We start from the raw sequence: 13,486 nt of genomic DNA on the forward strand, positions 1-13,486 counted from the left end.
GCTGGAAAAAACAGAACTGTGAAGCTGGGACTCCACCTTGTTCTCTTTATTCTTTTTATAGCTGTTAATGACATGCAAATACATTCTTAGATTGCAGCCAGGGTGGAAAAAAAGAGCTGATAAAATCAAAAAGGAAGATGGAACTTGCGGTATACTCGTGTACGTACACTGATCAGTTGGTCTCTCACATACTGACTCATTTGTAAATATTCACTCAGAAATGAAACCGCCGTGACCACTCTGCTCCTCTCATGGTAGGATCAGCGTTGACCTTTCTTTCCTGTTCTGCACTCAGGGGATAGCTTCTGCGGGATGCTGAGATGGCAGGAGGGAGTTTCCAGCGAGGGCTCATGCAGCAGCACCTCCGTCCAACTCCACCTCTGCCAAAAAATCCGAGGAGGATTTGCATTAATGAGGTGTAAATCGCTGATATGATTTCACTCCTAGGCAGAGCCATCTGAAATACCCATATCCCAGTCAGACACAGAATTCAATTAATGAGCAGAAAGTGGCCTAGCCCCTTAGGAATTAACTGAAAGCTTAACAGAAAATTAACTGAGAAACTGAAAAGATAACAGAAAATTAATTGAAAACTAACAGAAATTTTAACTTTTCTAAGCCTGGAGAGATGACGGGCTTCATTTTTATGAGCTGTGCCCTGTGTAACTAGAGTAGAAATCCTGGTGAGAAGTCTCAGTATAGCGAGGGTGCAGAGACAGTTCCTTCTGAGCCAAATTCACTCCCTGTGAAGGATTTGCTGAAGAACTTCTGGATCAGTATATGATCATCACCACATAACAACCACTTGAATGGAAGTTCAGCCAGCTGGAGCATCTCTTGTGAGGCTTCCTGTCAAATTGGGGGGAAAGCAAACACTTTTGGAAGTAGTTTTACTGATTAAAATTATCTTCTTTCTCTTATTCCTCTATGAAAAGATTGATCATTGCGCCCTTTCACTCCTCTGAATATCCTCTTCACACTTGTGTCTACGCACTCTTGCGCAACCTTGAAATGTTTTTATTTCTCCCTAAATATCTGCCCCTGCCACATTTCCAGCCGGCAGTTGCACTCGTACACCTCCCAGCAGACCAAGCCATCAGGCTCCTCAGACATGATGGACTCCCTCTTCTCCTCCTTGGCCCTTCTCTGTATCTCTTCCAGTTTGAATTAATCTTGAAGGTGGGAAGCTGAAATGCTTTCCCACATTCTTTGCACAGCAGCATCGATACCGTCTGGTCTCGGTACTGGAAGGAGTTAAACAGTATTGTATCTCTGTGGTCTACCTCTGCAGAAGGAAGGAAACCATGCTTCTCTATGGGGTGCAGGGGAATTTTAAATGCTGTTCAGAAACAGTAGAAACTGAAATCATCGTCGCTGGTGGCTGTGCTCGGTCGGGGCATCTACAGCAGATGTGCAGCTCCGCTCCCCAGCCCAAGGACATTCCTTTCGCATTTCGTGCTCTGGCTGTGGTCGCTGGTCCGAGGCCAGCTGTCTGGACAGTGGGCTGTCATCTTTGGAAAGTGGCCCTTGGAGCATGGGTCCAAGTCAGGCTAACTGAAAAGCAGAGGCTGTGTGTTTTGAAATAGGCTCTGGGCACAGAAAGACTTTTTATTTAATCAAAAGGTATTCCCCATGGTTTGTATGACTTCCTCTGTAGCTACTCAAAAAAAAAGCGCCTGTGAGTCACAGAGGCATGCCCTTCCTTCGCAGGACCGGGGAACAACTGTACAGACTAATGAAATCAGAAATGAGTCCAAAGCCAACTCATTCTGCACATCTCCACCTCCTGACCCCCTGCCCTCCATTGCAATCCCTTTGTCTTTTGAGGCTTTGCCAGGGTCTCTCTGTCTGGTGGGGGTTAGCAGGGTCAGATGCGTTAGGATGGATCTTTTTGTAGGTACCCAACTTTGGGAAAGCAAGGAAAACCTCCCGGCTCGCTCAGAGAGCTGTTGTCCTGGAGATCCACAACAAATTCCTTACCTTTCAGGCAAAATTAGAGATGAGATAAGTTCTGGATTTTGGTGTTGAATTCTAACAAATGAGATGCCTCTTTTGTCACAGGGGATTTCACAGGCAGCCTCCGTGCCTCTCCAGCCCCAGTGACGGCAGGTTGGTGCACATGGGCCAACATACATTATTGCATGCATACATCCACCCTCCAGCCCCGACAGCAGAGAAAATAAGAGAGTCTTCTCTATTTTTTGAAAGAAATTATGTCTACAATTTCTTATATCTTCCCATCCATGGAGAGTAATTGCAAGACATCTCTGGGCTTGAGTTTACGGTGTAAATCCCGTTCAAGCTCCCAAGGACCCTGGGAGCAGCCATGGCCCCGCATCTCTCGCATCTTTGAGCTGGTGCCTATCACACATGTGCGGTGGCTTTGGCAGTTGTTGGTAAGCAGACAAAGAAGGCTGGCAGTATTTAACGGTGATTCATTGCCTTCTCAGTAACCCGTCTGAAACCGAGCGAGTCTGAGAGAAACACAGATGATCAATCCAAACAATCTGTAATGGGAGTTTTCAAGCCCCACCCACTGACCAGCTGAAATTTGGCTCCGGAGAGGGGGTGGCCAGAAAGGGACACTGAATTTTTCAGTTGCAAAGACACCGCGTATGAATGAGAAAGAAAAAAATGTGATCAAAAGCCTGTAAAGGTGGGATCGTGTTCTGCAGAAAACAGAAACACCTAGCAAGTGACTAATGAGAACTGAAGATGAAAAAGGAAGTAAAATAACAACAGAAAATGAGTAACCAAATATTTCAAAAAAGAAAACAGGGGAATTACCCTTGTAGAGTATTAACCCAGATTTACCTGCTGATTGCAACTTGATGGAGTTGAGGCTGCCTTCATCTGGCCACGATGGCATCACCGTCCCCTGTCGGTGATGCCACGGCTGATCTCCACCCCTCTCGTCCCTAGGGCTAAGAAACGATCGCAACAGAAGCAGTGGTCAAACAGGAGGTGAAGGATGGAGCACGGGAGCAGCATTTCTGTGGCCAAGCTGCTTTCTGTCGGCTCTGCCCTGGCATAAATGAGGGGGAGCCTCTGGCAGGGCTGGGGCAGCCCTCCTCCAGGCGATGCTGGGCAATCTGGTTCCCTCGTGGCTGCCCCACGACATGCTCCCGTGCAGCAGGAGCTCTTCCAGAGCCATCTGCAGCCTGGAAAGCAGGGCTGCAGGAGAGGCACCCCTGGACCGAGCTGTAAAACGTGGCCTCGAGGTGCTGGTATCTGTGCAAGAATGGGGCGTGTTGTGTGTCCCACGTGTTCCCAGAGTCCGACAGGTCTCAGCAAACCTGGCACAGGACAACTGCCACCATTAAGGGCAGGCAGAAGACTATGGCTGGTCCTACACGGGGTGGATGGGTTTCTCCCACCCTTGGAAGGCTCATCGTGGAGCCCATGGGCACGGGCAGGTCTAGGCATGGGAGATGCACCTTGAAGATGTTGGGCAGGCTGGGGGTCTGCTCTCCTGCCACTGGGGTGGGGAGATGGGTTTTACTGAGAATAATTTCTTGCTTATCAAATGGGGAGTGCTAAATATAACTCACACCTACAACTTCTAAAATTAGAATGTGCCTCTGTAAAACAGACCTTTCCCCGCTGTGCCACCGTCTCACACATCTCGTCCCCACCGGGGAGCTGCGTGGGGCTTTTGCTTTTCCTGCCAGTGATGTAAGAAACTCAACAATAATTTTTTAATAAAAAATCTACTTCCTATATGAACAAGTCTCCAGCAGCCCTCAAGAGTCAAAGTCGCAGCTTAACTAAGATTTTAAGGATGTGTGTTTTATTGTGTTACGATGATGCAAGATTCTTATCAGCGCTGTTAAAGCAGTGATGAAGCAGTCATGGTTATCATGCTCAGGCAACCGTGCTCGGCACACCAGTGCAGTCATGCCGGTGATAAGAGTCTACCGCCTGCTTGAAGCCGGGCATTCCCTTCACTCCTATTTGCACTGCAGTTTTCTGGTTGGCTTAATGGTATTCAGATTACTTAGGAGCCTGCGTGGGATCAGAGTTGATGGTAGGGCTCTTGGAAACCCCAGTAAATGAACTTTTCCCCTTGCCCGGGCAGGGCGGGGAGGAGGAAGGGCTGTGCCGTGCTGGAGAGCATTGCAGGGTGCTGCTGGCACCAGGGCTGGGGGGCTCCATCCGGAGCTGGGATCCCGCTGCCTGCACCCCGCTGCCTGCACCCCGCTGCCTGCACCCCGCTGCCTGCACCCTGCAAAGCACCAGAGCTGCCGGCCCACCACTATTTTGCTTCCCCCATCAGTCTGCTGCCCTGGGCAACAGCTCTGGCTGCATTTGCCTACAGCCAGCCCAGTGTTGACTTTGAGTTATTAACGTTTCACTTTTCCGTCTTGTCTGTTTGTCAGAATTTCCTGGACCGCTGTGCCGAGAATGCTGAGCCTGATTAATGTTTTCTACTTAAAACCCTGACATTCTTCTCTTTTTCATTTACCTGAGATTCCACAACTTCCCATTTATCTAAAGGGTGAATTTAAAATTTAATGTAAAATATTTAAATGTAATTTAAAATAATGCATGTGAAAAATTAAAGACCTCATTGCTAATAAAAATTTTGAAATTCAATGGCAGTAAGAGTCTCTTCAGGGTGGTTCTTATTATTACTTGAACTATTGCAGCACTGAGCAAGACTCTGCTCAGGACCAGAGGTTTTGTTGACTCTGTTTAACCTGAGGAAGTCCATCTGGACATTGTTTCTCCATTTCTCTGATTTTAGGAAACAAATTCACAGTTTGGTTTTATTCACAGGTTTCCTATGAGAAGCCAATACGAAACAATGCACTGATGACCTTGCCTGCAGAGCCGGGGCGGTTTGTGGTACCCAGCGATGGTCGGGGCACTCGCCCCTTCCAGGGCTGGCGGCTGCGTCCCCACTGCGGGGGCTTTCAGGGCCGCTCCTCCTGCGCCGGGGGATGAAGTCCGTCTGTCCGACCTGGTTGGGCTCTGCCGCAGGCACCGCTTGCTCGGGGGAGATGCTGTCTGAATGCAAAGCACAGCGGCTTTTGTTTTGACCATTGGAAGTGCGTGTCTCTGAGAAACGGGGTGTGCTCAGCAGTGTGGGAGGGATGGGATGCGTGTGGGAGCCACCCCGCCGCTGCAGCGAGCCCTGGCCAGGGGCCACTGTGCTCTCTGTGGGGAAAAAACACATTTTGGGGGGTTTCTGTGACACATTCTGTGTTTGGCTCTATTGCTGCTTGCCACGGTGGCTGTGTGTCTCTGCCTCTTTGAGTGCTCATTCCTGCCCCAGCTGGGCTGTCTCCTCCATCCCCCTCCTCTCGAAGAACACGGATGCTTCTCAAGTTTTCCGTGCTGGGAGCTTCCCACGCCAGGGAAGGCGAGGGGACGCTTCTCGGCTGCGGCAAGTGAAAGCTCTTCTGCTTTCACTGCGCTGCGAACATGCAGGGACACGGTGCAGCCAGGAATGAGTCACCGTCACAGGCAAGAGGGCAGCTCGTCTTAAAAGCTTAAGCACAGCATGACTCAGTAAAGCTGAGCTCAGGGCCAGGCTGGAGTCCAATGGCTGCGGGTCCTCGGGAAGGTGCCTGGATGGGGTGAGGGCAGATGCTGGGTGCTCACCCTGAGCAGGGTGCATCTCCCCATCCCCGGCAGCATCCACCTATGCGTCCCACCTGGAAATCGTTCTCAGCTCCCCTGAACAGCTCTGAAATGCTCACCCTTCACACATAAAAGTCACTTAATTCTGGAAGAAAATTTGTTTATTTTTGCAAAGGTCCACTTGCGTTCATGGAAGGTTACAAAGATTTAGTAATGGCTATGTCGGTATAGGCGGCACCTGGCATGCGTCCTTACAAACCAGACTGAGCAGTAACATTCCTCTTGAATATTATTGTATTAAATATTAACTTTTGGAGTCTAAGCTGATAGTTTTAGAAGGGTATGCGCTTTCCGAGTTACCTCCCATAGCTATGGACACCTAAACAATTTGAAAAACAAGTATTGCCTGATTCAGCTCAGAAAAACTCAGCTCACATAAGACGTGGGAAACACTTCGTATCAGCTGAATTAGCTCTGAGGAAAAGCAAACAAGACCGTCAGAGCCCTGTTTGTGTTCGTATTATCCAGAATTTGGTTGGATTTGGGTGACGTGGCTCTGCTTAGTCAATAATAAAACCTGTAGTGGTTGAAGTTATCTGCTGGATCTCAACGCCCAGGGAGCTCACAACTGAAGTGTATCTTCTCCAGCGCCGGGGCTGGTCTGGGGGGAGGCAAAGGTGCTGGGTAGCACCCATAGCCCCCATCCCCATCCCATGGGGTGGCTTTGTCCCAGCTTTGAGAGCACTCGGGTGATGCAGAGCCGAGCCCTGGAACTGTGGCTTGGGGTAGTGTGCTAGAGAAATAGTGTGACTGCAAACCCCAAACTGGATCCACAGAGCTCCTCCTTACACACCATTGAACAGCAGTTTCCTAAAGTAAATACTTAAATACAGCATCATCACAATAAATATCTCAAAGTATCCATAAATGAATTAAATAAATAAAATAAATAAAAAAATAAATAAATAAAATTACTCTTCCTTCATGACTCCGTATGACATAAGTTAAAATCTTAAAACTATATAAAATATTTAAATATTATTTTAAATACTTGTCTTTTAACGGAGCAGCATGTTTCAATCATTATAGAAAACATGGCTGCTGTCATAACATCACTTTTCATACATATGTATTTTAAAACATATATATATATACACACCAACATATATATCTTTATATAAATATTCTAAGGCCATATTCCTGAGAATAAGTTAATAATTGAATCACATTTTGGTTGGAGTAGAGTTCAGGTTCTTCATTTTTTCTTGGGTTTGGTATAGTTGTTCTATTTAGTCTTTTTGAATTTTCTCAAAGAGTAGTCTCAAGAAAGTGTCCAATGTCTCCAGGAACACATCACGTGTTACTTGTACAGTCTTACATTCCTTATCAAGATCCTTAAAAAAAAAAAGAGAACATGATTCAGCCACGTAACTTGAATATCATATTTAAGTCTATGTTATTTGATATATCCATTTTCTAAAGAATACTGACAACGTGGGCTATAATATTGCACAGCGTGTTTTGGAGAGCTGGGTGAGCTGCTCTCTGGAAACCCCGAGGCGGCATGACGATGTGCGGATGATAGCTGATCAGCCCGGTGGCATGCAGAGACCCGCTGCTGCCACAGCTTCCGCTCAGATCTGGTTGTTTTTCATATTATTATTTTTCTTGCAATTGAGATTACCGTGGGGAAAGGTGGCAGCACATTGCTCCTTAACGGAGAGTGCTGCAAGGAAGCCTTCTTAATTATATTAATTTTCAGAAGAGATTTCTAGTGCCCATTGCAGCCAAATCAGTGCCCGTCCCAGCTGCCGTGTCCCGTTATTGAACAGCCTTTGCTGAATATTCTGCTGTTGAATACCACAAAGTCAAACTTACTTTGGGGAGGATGTTTTCGTGGGTGTTAATTTTGGTCAGTTTTGTGGCGATGGCGCTTTGCGTGTGGAGAGCTGCCAAGGTGCCAGCAAAGGTTTTCAGGTGGCTGTGCATGCATCTTTCCATCTGCAAGGACAGCGATTAGTTATTTCAACAGTTGTGTGATACGTTGGTACCACATAAGTAACGCATCGTATCCCAGGAATTGAGATACCCATGAAAAATAATAACCTAAAGGAATTAAGAGGTGCATTTTCAAACACGATCTGTGCTTTCATACACAGGATTTTGTATTCAACAATTTACTGGACATCAAATTTAGGAAATATTGCAAGGTTCTTGCAATAACTTTGTATTTCCCTGGGTTTCTAGAGCTATCTTAGTGCTGAATTGGAAGCAAAGTTCTGAATTGGAAAAGAAATTTGGGGACTTGAGACAATAATTTTAAATAGAAGAAAAGTATGCAGTTTCTTACCTTAGCATTCACAGTTACAACTCTGGTATCCTGCCCAAGAGAAAATGAAGTTAGCAACTTCAAAACAAAACTTGGAATAGAAAGGCAGCCAGGCAAAAGCCATTCAAAATAAAGGAACTTACTGCGCTTAATTTTAGGTTCTGCATGTCTTGGAGAAGTTCTCGAATGATCAGTTCTACCAAAGTCCTGGAGTGCTCCTCACTCTGCGAGTGTCTCCCAGCGGTGGTGGATCTGGTTGCCTGCAGCGGTGCTGAGCTGCAGAGCACCCCGAGACTCAGCAAAGCCACGACCTGGACCAGCATTGCGAAGTCAGCTCTGCACTTCAGCTGGGTGAACTGTGTGTGGCTCTGCCTTGGGTTCCTCTTATATACACAGTGCTGGAGGAAATGATTAATATCTCACCACAAACATGCTCTTGCTAAAGGGGAGGCGGGGAAGATTTACCTGAAGGATGGAATCTGCTGGTTATTCAAATGAGTAAGACTCTACATACTTTCTACATCAAGAGCAATTTTATAGACTCTATACCTGAAGCCCTTTGCAGTAAATACTTCCAAGATGAGCTATACAACTCTTCAGTGTGGATAAGTGTAAACAGATATCTGTGTCCATGTCTGAAGAGATTAGAGTATGTATCCATAGAGTATACATAGACATACATAGACAAATGTACACACAAATATAGATGCTGGAGAACTAAATCTTCATTTATATTAATTCTTCAGCACTTCCAAAAATTTGGAGGTCATTTAAAGAAGATGTACAGACTCCCTCAGAAAACTAGGATTATAGTGCTCAACACTGTAATACCTCAACTTTTTAAGATTTATATTAAAACTACCATAACTATTCTGTACAGTTTCTACAGGGAATTCTGTGGCTAAATTCAGGAAATATATTGCAACTTGGCTCTGAGTCAGGCCAGAGGTGCCAAGGTGTTGGGGCTCTTAGGAAAGGCACCGTAGCCTCAGGGCGGGTTCCCCAGCTGTCTGAGGAGAAAACCAAAACTTGAATAGCAACCGAGAAAGTCTGCAATCAAATTTCATTTAATATGGGTAGAGTTGCCAATGCACAGATAATTATGAATATCAAGTGGGGAAATTTGGTAAACAATGATTCAGAAGCCTGCTGGCCTGTGAATAGAAAAAACCCCAGATTTTGTAAGAACATCTGTCCCCTAGGTTGGCATTAGAGGAAGATCACCCATGGATGCTGGGCTTCTGACAAAGAGATGTTAGATCACCTTTATCCTGGACAGGACGGCTGTGGCATCTCGCACTGATTTGGTTTTGGGCTACAAGTGAGGATGGGACCCAAGCAGTAGTTTTCCATGTTTTATTTAAAGTCTGCAAATGTTGTTTCCCTATCAGAGTGTTACCAGGATATTGATTATCTCCTGGGCTACGGAGAATGCCCTTGCGGGTGCTGGGTGCGGTCATAGCCATCTCCTGGGAAGGCAAAGGAATCCTCTACTCAGTATTTTCCCCGTGCCTAGCCCACTTTCAGAGTAAGTAGTAGTAGCACACACTGTCATCCAGAAATTTTGTTAGGGTATACTTTGCTCTTTAATCCGATATTGCTAATAAAATCCTGACTAATGCTAGACCCAGACCAGATCCTTACAGCGAGGGCTAGGTACAACCTTGCAAGCTGATGGTGAATTGTTGCTTACCTGCTCTTTTGAGCAGTGATATACTTAATACAGTAATTTCAGTTATTTTCCCCTACTTTGTTTATGAAAACATGATGTAGTCTTGGGCAAAAATGTCAATAATTTTTTTTCTACTAAGCAAAGTAGAAGTCCAAAGAGCAAACTATTTTTTCCAATTATGTTTGACATGATCTGCTTTGCTCTGTGTTTGTTTGTTATTGCCCTCTGGAAACTGAAAGAGGTTTTAAAATCAGGTTGTCTCTTGAGCAGGCTGTGGTGTTATCCTGGCTGGACCATAGCCAAGGGGATCTTCAAGGAGGACAATGCTCCCTTAGCCTACGTGCAGGTGCTTTATTAACCTACAGGTAGGGAACAGGGTGCTCCCTCTTGGTTTAGCTCCTATGCTATCAGATATGTTCAATTCACACACAGTTTTGCATTTTTCCACCTCTATGATGTATTTTGTTAAATTCGCTGAATACATTCATCTCCTGAAATACCGACCCCACTGTAACAATCTGCTTTTCTGCTGTGTAATACGAAAGAGATTGCACTGTGACAAGCACTTTGTAAATGACAGAGTTTGCACGGTCTTTAAAAAATGTAAAGTTAGAGGGAAAAGGAGAAAGTATATCTCCTAAGTTAACATATTCACATCAACAGTAGGCTTTCTTCCAGCCACCTCAGTGTTCCCCTGTATCTATATGTTTCATCTAAGGGGTAGTTTCCAGCAATGAGCTATAGTTTCCTCATCATGTCACTAATATTTCATCCGTGCTTAATAATTCCTTCCACACTCCCTCAATAATCTATGACACTTCTCTGGTAATTCCCAACATTTTTAGTGCAGCTGTCAGGGTCATGAATATTTCAGGATGAATTTTTTAGCATTCTGGACATACTTTCATGCCAAGGCAGGGGACCTCGTATGCAGGCGAGGGCTGAAGACCGGCTGAAAGCTCAGGCAGGAAGGAGAGACTGTGCAGAGAGAGATGAGTGGTCCAGGAGGAAAACCAACAGGTGTAAAACATATTAGTAAGGATACTTCAAATACAGCAAGTGATTTACAACAGCCAGCATAACGCAGTTACTCACGCCGTCCTGCAGTCAAGACACTTGCCAGAAAAAACATAAGCCAGTTTTGGGATGATAATGTGAGATAAATGCCAGAACTATGACTTTTATGATTACTTTATTGGATTCAGTCCAGATTGTTAGAGCAAGCAAATAGCTGAGCTGAGGAGGTTATGGAAAAACAGTGTCGCCGTCTGGTGTCAGCATCATCGCTCTGAGGAAGTGCTTCATCGGGGAAAAGCCTTTGCATTACAGGAGCGAGACACTTACTTATATTTCCAGGGATGTGCAGGACAGAGTAAGAATCTGTCATGTCTTACATCTCCGCAACCTGCTGGTGTGTCCCAAAGGGAGTTTGCACATTTATAAAATGTGAAGCAGGAAAAAAAAAACAAACAAAAAAAAAAAAGAAAAAAATCTGCACCAGGCAAACATTGCTGATATTTGTGACCCTTTGGTGCTGCTTGGCCATTTTGTGTTTGTGTTTTGGCCATTTGCCTCCGTAAGTGTCGCACTTTATGCCTTGTCTTCCCAAGAGCACATCACACCCAAATGTGATAAGGATTGTCCCTGGCTTATGATTCAAATAGTTCATTATTGCTTTTTTTTATTGTATCTGAGCCAGGAAACCTGCCTCTGAAACAGTGCGTTCCCTCTGTTTAATCGGAAACCGTCCGCAATGACGAGATGTTTCATACTCTGAAGAAAATATCTTCAGACATTTCAACCTTTCAATCTTCAGCCTGGCATGTCAGGCACTGCCAGGAGCCCAGCAACACCTTCCCCCTCGCCTGTGAGGGCAGTCGGTCTGTCAAAGACAGTTTAACTGTGAAGAACAGATTGTGTCACCCCAAATCCATACTGACTATTTTAAAACTCATTAATCACCTTATTTTGTAGTAGAAGAGCCTGATAGAGAATTGGTTCCCAGATCCTCCCGCAGCTCAAGCTGAGCTGGTTGCTCTATAAGCTCCTTGGCTTTCTTCTGGCCCCAGGCTGTGTTTACCTCTCTCCACTCCCAGAAATTCCCACAGTCCTCCGGGTTTTCTAAGATTGTTGGCAGTCATCCACGATCACACTGCAGAGAGCCTTAGGAGCTTGAAAATTAATTGCATCATGTCCTGCAGACTCAGCTATGGCTATCTTATTTAAATATTCTTTCATGCTTTCTTTATGAAGACAACTAGTGTGTTTTGTTGATCAGATCTCCTACAGACATCCTGGTTTACACAATCTTTGCTCCAAATTTCTGCAACAGACGAGTAATAACAGCTGTGTACTTGTGGCAAAAGAAGAGCCTCAAGAAGATAACCCAGTTACAGAGGGTCACATGGTCAGCATATATGTTATCCTCTACAAATACATCTCAGAGTTTGGCCCATTCGATATTCAGTATCTGTAGTTAAAGAAAATCTCCCCAAAGCCTTAAATTGCAAACTGCAATAGTGTTTTGTAAAACCGTGAGCATCAAACCATTTTGACAACTTTTGCAATGTATGAAACTACAGATTCCTTACAAAATAATGGTCGTCTATTGAAGAAACCTGCAAAAGCCCTTTCTAGGAAACAGCATACCAGTGGCAAATGATCAGTATTGACCTATATCGGGGAGTGGTGTAGAGGAAGATTTATGCATAGTCATCGGTGGCAATTACGTCAGCCCATATGCTTTTTCTGTACACTCTGTCAGAGGTACGTGGAGATGTGCAAAGTTAGAGAGGCTCTTTTGGTCATGCAGAACAGTGCTGGAAGACACGGGGGAAGGAAGGATGCCCTCTATTCTGACTCCAAACAGTATCTCATGTTAATGAGATGTAATTAATTTCTCCGAACGCAGCATATTGTACTCACCTTGTGCTGTTAGTATAGTAAATACTGAAATAATCCAGATGTTTCCGTACGTAACCCAAGTTGCAAGTGAGCCCACCCCCACAGCTGTCATTGCTGTTCACTACATGCAATCATGTAGGAAAGCATTTCATTTCTTCTGTAGCGATGAGGTGCCTGGAAACTAAATGGCAAAACACAGGTGAATCAACGGTCTGCTGTTGTACTGCAAGACATTGAATTACTCTCACACTCAGCTTCCCATTAAGCTGAGCTGAAGATTTAGTTGATTTTTGGGATGCCCGCTCTCTGGAGTGAGCTTCTGCCAAAGGCTAAATTTCTTCCATCCTCAGTAATCTCCATTTATTTACTCTTCTTCCAACGACTTATTTTGAAATGTGTATATGTTTACAAACATATGATGTTTTCTCCTGGAACTATCAAGACTTACTATTGGGTGATCTTGATTAAATAATCCTGTTAATTATGTTTAATTAACCAAACTCCTGAGGGAATGAAAGAGTAACAGAAATATTCATATCAGAAAGTTAATCTGTCTTACAGAGGTTTTATTTCCATTCTCCTACAGAAAGTTTACAGATGCTTTGTCATAAAAGCCACAAGTACAGATAGCAAGTGCTTTTCAGTACTCTTAGTAAATCCTTTGCGAGGTTTAATCAAGACATCAAAGACGCAATGGTTTGATGAGTGCTTTAACTGCTGACTCTGGTGTGCACTCAAATTCCTGCCTCTGAAAAGTGGACTCTGAAAAAGCTGCTCTGAGTTGTGTGAAGCTTTCCAGGTTTAAGCAGATGTGAAACCAAGGGGTCTGTCAGCCTGACATGAAAATGTAAAGATCTAGACAAGTTTAGGCAAGCTTATTCAGACAGTAAAATATAAGCCATAACATCAGGTGTTTTGCATGGGTCAGTCGGGGTCTTCCCAACACCCGGCAGAGACTGAGGTCTGTCCTCCCGTGCACATAACCTTGCATCCCG

The sequence above is a fragment of the Calonectris borealis genome, chromosome 15 (assembly GCF_964195595.1).
Source record: "Calonectris borealis chromosome 15, bCalBor7.hap1.2, whole genome shotgun sequence".
Taxonomy (NCBI): domain Eukaryota; kingdom Metazoa; phylum Chordata; class Aves; order Procellariiformes; family Procellariidae; genus Calonectris; species Calonectris borealis.